Here is a 10,270-nt window from a genome sequence, read left to right on the forward strand (position 1 = left end):
TGAGTACCCCTTCAGATTTGGGCTGGAAATAAACCTCAATGAGTTTCAAGGATCCGTGAAGATTGATTTTATACGTTAGTGTGAAATGTTTCTTTGCGTTGAATTTCGCAACTCTGCCGGCGTTTGGAATGTGGAATTTATTTTCTACAATTTTCAGAATATTTCATTCTCACGTATGTCAGAAACAAAAAGAAACAAAAATTCCTTGCAAATCTGTGAAGCTCTTGATTTCTTTAGAATTATATTCCTTCGAGAAATTTGCTTTGAAACAGAAATTGCAAATTTTGCAGCACAAAGCAGTCACACTCGCCAGGCGTGCTATCCGCTGGCTTGTTGGTCTAGGGGTATGATTCTCGCTTTGGGTGCGAGAGGTCCCGGGTTCAAATCCCGGACAAGCCCATCTTCCTTTACCCACGTTAACTCTTGTCCTAGTGCTTCAATTCGGTTGCGTTCTCTGCATTTCCGCGCAAAGTCTGAGCGACATGCAAAACGGTTGTCCACCTATAACACTTTGCCTCTGTTTTGTGCTTCCACTACACAAATTGACCTTAACCTAAGAAAAATCTTTGTGCCACTCAAGACGCAGATTGTAGGCAACTGTTATCTTCAAGAGTATCCTGTAAAGCCTTGAAAAATTAACTCTTGAAATGCGTGAAGAGAAATAACCTTCCAAACCCGACGTGGGACATTAAAGGAACACTTGCTGTGATGGCTTGTTGGTCTAGGGGTATGATTCTCGCTTAGGGTGCGAGAGGTCCCGGGTTCAAATCCCGGACAAGCCCACCTTTGCTTCTTCCTTTGCAATTTGCCTCTTCCAGAAAAGGTGGGAATCACCCCAGGAAGCTTCTGAATGGCTTAGGAAAGACGGTGCTTCCACGTGTCGCGTATCAGATGCACCTGACAAAACGGACACATTCAAAAGCGAGAACCTTAAAGAAACTCCTCTTCCCATTGCTGCCGTGTTGTTACGTTCATGGCATGGTTCATCCTAAAGAAATGCTTTTCCTTGGTGAAATGGTAGAAAACGACTCCTTACCTGGAATGATTGAAAATACTGGAGCTTCATCTGTTCTTGATGCCGCTGCTGCCTAGAACTTGGAGGAAATGTTTGCTGATTTTTGCTGAAAGCAGTGTAAAACTTCACACAAAGGAAGACAATTGTCTGATGGCAAAATTGATTTCAACTTTCAGCGTTCCAATTCAAGAAGCAAAAGTTCCGTACGAACCGTAAATTTTAAAACACTGCCGGTGAGGCCCCGCTTCAGCCGATCTTTGGCTTGTTGGTCTAGGGGTATGATTCTCGCTTCGGGTGCGAGAGGTCCCGGGTTCAAATCCCGGACAGGCCCTTCTTAGTTTGTTTGTTTGCGATTAATATCGGACAGTACATAAGTTACGTTTCAGAGATAGTTTGGAATGCTGAAAGTTCCACGTACCGTTCCAGTCTACTAAATAACTAGGCAGAGCAATAGAATGAGAAACAGCAACAGAAAAATTTTCTTCCCGCTGCCGTCGGCGTTTCTTCGCCGGTACATGTCAATTTCGGCACTGATTCTTACAGAAATAGTTTGTCTTGCATGTCGGTTGAAAAAAGAACTTGCTGACCGTAAACACTCCAAAATACCTGACAAATACAATCATTAATTCATTTAAGACATGGAAACGAACTGATATATATCTATTGTTGTTGTTTTCTTGTTGTTGCTGCTCCTTCAGCTGCTGCCGCACTTTCGGCAATGAGGATACAGTTGGTGATCACTTCCTGAAGGAAGTAAAGCTTTATTTCATATGCGGCCAGGAAAGGAAGCAGTAAAGAATTTCAGTTTTTAACTTAAAGTAGTCTGAATTAATGTTGTTAATACAAACTGAAGCTTCTGGATTGGTATACAGTAATTTGATCCATGCACAAATGTTCGGGCCAAACCCAAATTTCTCCAGTGTAGTGAAAAGGTAGTTCCATTGAATCATATTAAATGGTTTTTTCTGCATCCAACGATAATAATATCTCTGGGGTGTTTGACTTTGCGGTTGAATATATTACATTAAAGAGGAGTCAAAGATTGGAAGCTAAGTGTCCGCCTTTAATAAATCCAGTTTGATCTTGTGATATTGCTGAAGGTAGCACTTTCTCCATCGTTCTATCTAGAACTTTGGAGAGTATCTTAACATCATTATTCAGAAGTGAAATTGGTTTGTATGATGCACATTGTAATAAGTCCTTATTTTGTTTAGGAAAGACGATGATTAATGCTTTGCAAAAAGTTTGAGGTACAGTTTTATTGTTTCTAGCTTCTGTGAATGTTGCTAAGAAAAGGGGAGCTAGCTGAGTGGAGAATTTCTTATAAAATTTGACAGGGTAGCCATCAGGTCCTGCTGCTTTCCCAATCTTAAGTGACTTTATAGCATCTAGTAATTGTTGTAGTGCTAAAGGTTTATCCAATTCCTCTGCACTAAGAGTATCTATTTGTGGTATCTGTAATGCATCCAGAAATACATTAGATTGTGTCTTGTCTTCTTTGAACTCAGTAGAATTTAAGGATTTATAGTAGTCTCTAAATGTGTGCATTATATTTTTATGGTCAATGATTTTTTATCCATTTGTGTTGGTGATTGCTGGGATTGCATTGTGAACTTATTACTTGTGGATTTGTTGAGCTAAGAGCTTATTAGCTTTCTTTCCATGTCCATAGTAATGTCTTGATTTAAAAATTAGTTCATTTTCGTTAGTTGTTAGGAGGTTGAGCTCTGAATGCAGAGCCTGCCTTTTCCTATGAAGAGCCTCACTTGGACACCTGGCATATTCTTGATCTATTCTAGTGATTTTGCTGGTTAGCTCTGATTCCTTCTTGGTTTCTAATTTATTTCTGTGGGAAAGATATGAGATAATCTCTCCTCTTAATAAGGCGTTCAGGGTTTCCCAGAGTATTCCTGCTGAGAAATCTGAGGATGTATTTGTCTCTAGAAAAAAACTGATTTGTTTTGATATAAATTCTGTACAGTTCTCGTCTGCTAATAAAAGTGGGTTAAGATGACATCTGCAAGAAGAGTATGTGGAGCATAATGATTTTAGCTCCAAGATCAGAGGGGCATGGTCAGAAATAACAATAGCGTCGTACTTGCAAGATTTAATTGTAGGCAAGAAATTGTTATCTATAAAGAAATAATCAATTCTTGAGTAGCAATGATGCACTGGTGAGCAGAAGGAATATGTTCTTGAGTTTGGGTTTTGAAATCTTCAGGGGTCTAATAAGTTGTGGTCAGTGGACAATAACTGTGTAATTATCTTTGCAGTGTTAGATGTCATCGCCACTGTGACAGGACACCTACCTAGGTCTGGATTTAAAACACAATTAAAGTCCCCAGCCATTATAATTTTATGAGTGTTCACATTGGGAATGGATGCAAATACGTTTTGGATGAATTCCCATTTGGTGCATAAACATTTATCAAAATCACTTTACAGTTAAATAAATTGCCCATGACAATCACATATCTCCCTTCAGGATCAGATACTACATCTGATACCACAAATGAGACTGTTCTATGTATAAGAATTCCCACACCTCTAGTTTTCTTTGTAAAGCTGGAATGGAATATTTGACCAGTCCAGTCTTTTTGCAGCTGATCATTGCTTAATAAGTGGGTCTCCTGTAAAAATACTGTTTTAGCGTTTAGACCTGTTAGGTGAGAAAATACTTTCTTTCTCTTTAATTCATGGTTCAGGCCTTTAACATTACAGCTCACAAAGTTAACTGCCTCATCATGGAGACATTGATTCAGAATTTTTGATGTCATTTGTAGTCTTAACTGAAAGTGAGACAGCTTTGACCTTAATTTCCAATTTTCCAAGGAGTTATTGCCATGCAGCCTATTGTTACATTGGCAATTATAATTATAAGGATTAAAGGGATAGATTAGAGATAACTTGTTCTCTTTCTCTCCCCCCCATTTTGCCTCCCCACGTGAGGCTGGACCCCACTTCACAAAGACCCAGTCCTCTGACATACCTAGAGACAGAACACGTCCAAAACAAAACATGCCCCCCAGCAGCGGCGTATGAGGATTAAAATTGAGATATCTATTGCCAGTACACTCTAAATATTATAAGCATAAAATATAGTCTTTAACAGTCTTGAAATAGTAAACCCAGGGAATGGTGTTAAAAAGTGGCTGTGGATAAGCATAGTAAACCCTAATGCAATAATAACAATAAGAATAAACCAAGGGTATGATGTTAAACAATCTCCTTTAGAATAGTGAAAAAAAAAAGTTACTAATTTAATTTCTTCCACACGTACACGCATATAATTGTAATTTAAACATAAACAGAATGTGGCAGAGAAGGGAAAAGGATGTATAATTATGGTACCTGTATCATTGCAAGCGGATCAGACAGCCAGTAATATCTTCTTCCATGCCATGACATGATGCGACTCACGATCGTATTTCAAAAAAGTGTCGGGATCAGCTTTCTTAACTGTTTTTCTGCTTCCTCTGTAGTGGTAAAGATGTAATGCTTGTCTTGAATATCCACTTTCAATTTAGCAGGATACAAGAGGCTGTGTCTGATATTGGCTTTTTGTAACCACTGTTTAATGTTGTAAAAAGTGGCACGTTTAGCAGCTGTTGAGGGTGAGAAATCAGGGAAACTACGAATGTGGTTATTTTCAAATATAATCTCTTGTTTCTGTCTGAGAAGTGACATTTCATTAAATTTAATTTCTTGAAGCGCACGACAAGAGTCCTAAGTTTAGAGGTATTTGATCCCCGTATATGGTAAGCTGCTGCTATCTTAGTGTCTGATTTAAAGTCCTCTCCAGTTATTTTTGAGAAAAGTTCAGCTACGAATTTTGCTGGGTTTGGACTTTCACGATTCTCATGTAGACCTTCGATTCTAATATTATTCCTTCTGCTTCCATCTTCCAGAGCAGCAAGTCTGTCTCCCAAGTTTTTTGCATTCGGAATTCGCAGCTGTTGCTTTTCTGTCAGAGGTGGATGCCAAATGTTCAGCTGTTTCAGTTCTAGTCGTGAATGCCAGATTAACGTCTTCCAACTGAACGACAAGTGCTGTCAGTTTATTCTCAAACTTAGACGCATTCTCCTGAGTGCGTTCCTCAATTTTTTCCAGCATACCTTTAAAGGCTGCCTCAAAAAATCGAATTAATTTACATTTAATTTAAACATTTAATATCAGTTTACTCTTTTGTAGTTCAACAATAAAACAAACAAAAATGTTATGTCAAACTACAAATGACGATCTGTGTCGAAGGCATCCCCCCCCCCCCCCTCTTCTCGGATGGTGTGGCGGGCCAAATCAAACATTACCCCGGGCCAACTTTGGCCCGCGGGCCCTAGTTTGGGCATCTCTGGTATAGAAACTCCTCAGGTTGGGTAAATACAGGATACCTCGGGATAATAAGAAATAAAAGAAAACATAAAACTGCTGCTAACAGTACTCCACATCAGACATCCATCTCCCGTAATGGACGAGACCAACATCCTCCAGGATATTTTTCTGAGGAACAAGACCTGAATTCTGTCCTCACCAATATGGTCACCAAACTAAGGGTGACTACAGCTGGGGGAAACACAAACCAGGCTCGCCGAATCCGAGGCAAAGGTACAAGCCAGAGCTGCCATTAAGGAGGATGGGGGTGCAGGCTCACTCACAGGTACTCTTACCCTTTACAAGAGAATGATGGTACTGAGACCTACTTTCTTATTTTTGAAAGGACAGCGGATTGCCATCATTGGGAGTGCAAGGAGTGGGTTAACATATTTGCCCCATTCCTAAAGGGGGAAGCAACATGAACTTATTATGAACTCAGAGAGAAGCTGCCAATTACGTTCTCATTTCTGAGGTCCTCAAGCACTACGGTGCATCAGTGAACCAGCAGGTGAGGTTATGCCACAAGTGAAGCTTTGATCCAGCTCAACAAACCCAGCCCCAAACATATGAAATCTGGGGTATGGCAGGGTGCTGGCTAAGGCCAGATATAAATAATGCCTATAAAATTGCGGAGCAGGTCGCTTGCGATCTGTTGATTAACACCTTGCTGGAGCTCTGTGCCCATCTGGTCCATTGCCAGCCTTTAAGGACATGGACAAGCATGCCAAAATGATAGAACATCACTGGGTAGCCAACCAAACTGACCATTCAGAATGGTCTGCTCGCCAAACCTGGATGGGATATATGGTCCAAAATATGGTTGCAAAACAGAGCCCGCGGTCAAGCCATAGGAAAAAACGAACCCCAGTCACATGCTGCTACAAATGTGGAGAGCCTGTTGTCTCATTGTCCTTTGACCACAGAGCCCATGGACTGCAGTTGGGCAGGAGGAGGTACAGTTCCACCACTTGCATAATCAGCTACAAGGGCACCATAAGAACAATGTGGGTGGTGGTCCTTCGAAATTTACCTTTTCCCATGATACTGGGAAGAGACTGGTCTGATAATAAAAGCGGTTGTACACACCTCACTTCCATTAGAACTTTGGGCATTGTGATGGATAGAGATTCTCCACTCCAAACTGTCTCAATGCCATGTATTCAGCTTGCTCTAAGGGGTCACGTGGGGATTCAATATGACGGAGTTGAGTCTGAGTCTGTGCGGCTGGAAACGTCATCTGTTGGCAACGAGACGGTCAGAAACCCTTCCCATTGAGGTCAGCACCTTTGACATTGTTCTTGTGTTTTATTTACAGTATATAACCATAGATGGTAGCAATATTGTAGCTAACTGCTCTATAAGAATATGAGCATCCTCTTCAACAATATCTTATGCAATATAGCTTTTACCACTAAGGTACACAGCACAATGAGTAATGGTGTTTTTCAGTATTATCAGTCACAGAAAACACATGAAATGCATGCATGTATTCCAAATGACAATTTATTTACCCTCTACAACTCCAGGCACTTAACTCCAAGATAAACACTGAACACTGAGAACCTTCTTTGTGAATTGAGCTGTGGCGGGGGGATGGGATAGCAAGCTGCTTACTGCTTGTGCTGATCGACACATTTACAAAACAAAAGATACTGACAGACAGGTTAGAAGGGATTTAAGGTGGGCCGGGATTACGAGTTTTTTCGTAGGCTTCAGTAATTCTAGTGTTAAGAGTTTTGGGGGCACCCTATTTCATCTACATTGGGCACAAACCAGTAAATGAATATGGACAGTGGCAGGTTTATTTCAGAAACCAATCACATATGCATCAACATGTAATAATTTGGTTTCATGAAAAAATTTAAACCATGTTAAAACAGCAGTACTATAACTTTATAGGGATGTAAATAAGTGAAATATTTGACAGACCTTGGAGATAGATTTATTGAAGCAGCAAGTCAAATTTGTTTTTTGGTTCCTTTCATACATGATTGGAAAGTAGCAGAATATCTCATAAATTTCAAGTTCCACGGTGGACCATATCCTTAAATGTCAATGGTTACAATCTCAAGGAAACATTATAAGCATGGTAAATCAGAGCTTCTCAAAACTTATCACTGAATGACTGGAAACAAAATGCTTCAAAGGAAGAGAGATCTTTTCCTGTCATTTAACAATCTGTCAAGCAATAAATTAATCCAATTAAAAAAGAGAGTGTGATGTTACTTTTTGTAAATACAAGCAGAAAAATCTTTTCATGTTTAAGTATCCTTATCTTAATTTGATTGCAAGATTAACATGAAGCAACTTTAAGTTAATTGTCAGCTTCAATTTGCTCTTATTACTGAATCCCTTAACTTGTTCATTTGTGATTATTTTTGAAATACCCTACCTTTTTCATTATATCTGTTAACAATTGAACAGTCAAAGTTTGTAATGTGCTGTATGGTGCTGTAAACAGGTTGAAGTTTATGAGGCAGTACAATATTTGATATCCCATGATAACTGAAACATTTTAAGAAGTGTAAAAATAATTGATATATTCTACGTCTCCTAATCTTGCAGAAAAGTCCGCTTCCAAAGAGGAGGATAATAAAATGAAAATAATATGTGATACATCTGCAAACTCAAAATCCAGACTTAACAACAGCACAGCGATTGTCCTTTATTAGAAAGCAATGCAAAAAATTAAAAGGGCATGCCCACTACTGAAAATGCATCTTCACTCCTACATAAGATTGTCTATTCCCCACGCAACAACAAATACACCAGGCTGTAACACCAGCTTCTTTGAGAATAGTTTAAGACTTCTAGCTCCATGGAAGTGAGGTTCATTCTTCTGTAAAGTGAAGGAAGGACAAAATAAAGAAGAATGTTTTAGAAAAGACTAATTACCTAGTTTCAACTGTGTGTCTATAAATTTATGACTTTATTTTCAATTATGTGTTGTTAAAACTTAATTAAATAATTTAGTTAATTACTAACTATATAGTATGCATGAAAAAATGACCAACGATAAAACTGACTAATATTGGTAAAGTAACATTTTTGGAGTCTCATTTTGTGAAAGTCAGTGTCAAGTTCCCAAGAAAATAAGGCATAAACCAAGAAAACTGAATTAATAATAGTGCTGTGCGGAAGTAAAAATTAAAGCAAGCAAGAGGGTCCTCAATGCAGAGCAGGGGCAGATGTAGGCAGGGTGGGATGTCCAAGTGTTACCGTATAAAAAAAAGGTGCTTGCTGGTGGACATATCATGAGGTGGAGGCAAATTAAATAAATAAACACTGTATGGGATGGCCAGGAACCTTACTGGGCCGGGACGCCCACAACCTGGGAGGATTGGGGGAGACAACTTGCATGGAGCTTTGACTCCCCCTTGAGGCTAGATGGACACAGATTCCCACAGGGCATCTTGGGAAATGGAGTTTATCGACTCAGCCCTGTTGGGATCCATGGGTGGTGCCAGGGGGGTGCTGAGAAGACTGGTGGACCCTACTTTGTCGGGCTCCTGTTTCACCTGCAAGTGCTTCCAAGCCAAAGCTTCGGGACACCGGAAGTGTTACTTAAAAGGAGCTGCCTGCCACAGCTCCAGGAGCCAGAGTTGAGAGGAGGAGGATGAACCTCGCTGGAGGAGTGAAGGACAGAAGAAAACAGGCAACCATGAAAGATGACAGAGTGCCTGTGTACTTGTAACTGTGACTGTGGTTATGGCGTGGAAAACACTTCCCATAAGAATTACACACAAATAAAAGCCTTTTTGTTTGGGAACTTGTGTCCAAACCTTTGTGTTTGGGGAGCTGCAGCAACCCTGGGGACCACAACACATATTGTACACATCTAACACCATACCATCCTGATTCAGCAGGTGTATGACATCTGGCGCCAACCACATCTGGATCCACCCCATCCCATATCCCGCTGTGAAGGGTAGTTTGAGCAAGCAGCTGTGCATTAACATTACCAACTGGCATGATAATAGTTCCACAGATCATACTGTATATATAAAAAGGAGAAACTACCATCTGTTTTTGACAACTCTGAATGTGGTTGGAGCGATTTGATCACAAGTGTAGTTTCTGCTGTTTTTGAATGTGATCAAGTGCCTTCCGATCATGACACGATTATGTTAATTCCAGATACAAATGGGACTGGAGGTTGGTTAGAATAGAGAAAGAAAAGGGTACAAAAATTAATATAGTGAATATGCAGTATTATTTGCTATTTTTTAATTGCTTATTTACAACCCCAAATCAGAAAAAGTTTTGGACACTTGATTTCTTCAATGCCTAAATGTCTTTTAAGTGTTGTTAAAAGACAGGGGTACTGTACAAAGTGGTAAATGCTGTACTGTCCCAACTTTTTTTGAAATGTGTTGCAAGCCTGAATGGCAAGAATGTATATTTATTTACAAATCAAATGATGTTGACAAAAAAAAAACATGAATTATTTTGTGTTCATACTGTCTGCAATGAAATAAAATTTGAGGAGAATTTATAACTTGCTTTTTTCTTTTTTTATTCACATTTTCCACACTGTCCCAACTTTTTCTGCTTTGGGGTTGTACTTACTAACTCATTAATAAAAAAGATGAGTATTTAAGTAAACATATCCAGAGCATGCTAGCATCAAACTGCTCTCTTTAAAATATAAGTCAACTTACAATACCACTACACTGTAGAAGTGCATTGTTTGTAAGACTTAATTTATTAAAGTACCCACTGAACAAACCAAATTCTTGCAGATGTATATAAAAGAAGGAGATTATAATTATATTTTAAGTAACACTGCTGGACAAACATATACATTATTTTGGTCTTTATAGTTAATATTTTTAAATTATCAATTCCTAATTTAATTAGATTGTAAGAATTGCTTAAAAAAAG

At 39.2% G+C, this 10,270-nt stretch overlaps 3 non-coding genes across 3 annotated transcripts; all 3 read left to right on the forward strand.

Moving 5' to 3' along the window:
• The first annotated feature begins 327 nt into the window (after positions 1-327).
• trnap-ugg (transfer RNA proline (anticodon UGG)) lies at positions 328-399 on the forward strand. Its single transcript has one exon. It is a non-coding gene; the product is annotated as a tRNA-Pro (tRNA).
• A 311-nt stretch (positions 400-710) lies between these two features.
• trnap-agg (transfer RNA proline (anticodon AGG)) lies at positions 711-782 on the forward strand. Its single transcript has one exon. It is a non-coding gene; the product is annotated as a tRNA-Pro (tRNA).
• Positions 783-1,274: 492 nt separating this feature from the next.
• trnap-cgg (transfer RNA proline (anticodon CGG)) lies at positions 1,275-1,346 on the forward strand. The gene has a single exon. It is a non-coding gene; the product is annotated as a tRNA-Pro (tRNA).
• The last annotated feature ends 8,924 nt before the right edge of the window (positions 1,347-10,270 follow it).

This window comes from Erpetoichthys calabaricus, chromosome 5, assembly GCF_900747795.2.
Source record: "Erpetoichthys calabaricus chromosome 5, fErpCal1.3, whole genome shotgun sequence".
Classification (NCBI taxonomy): Eukaryota; Metazoa; Chordata; class Cladistia; order Polypteriformes; family Polypteridae; genus Erpetoichthys; species Erpetoichthys calabaricus.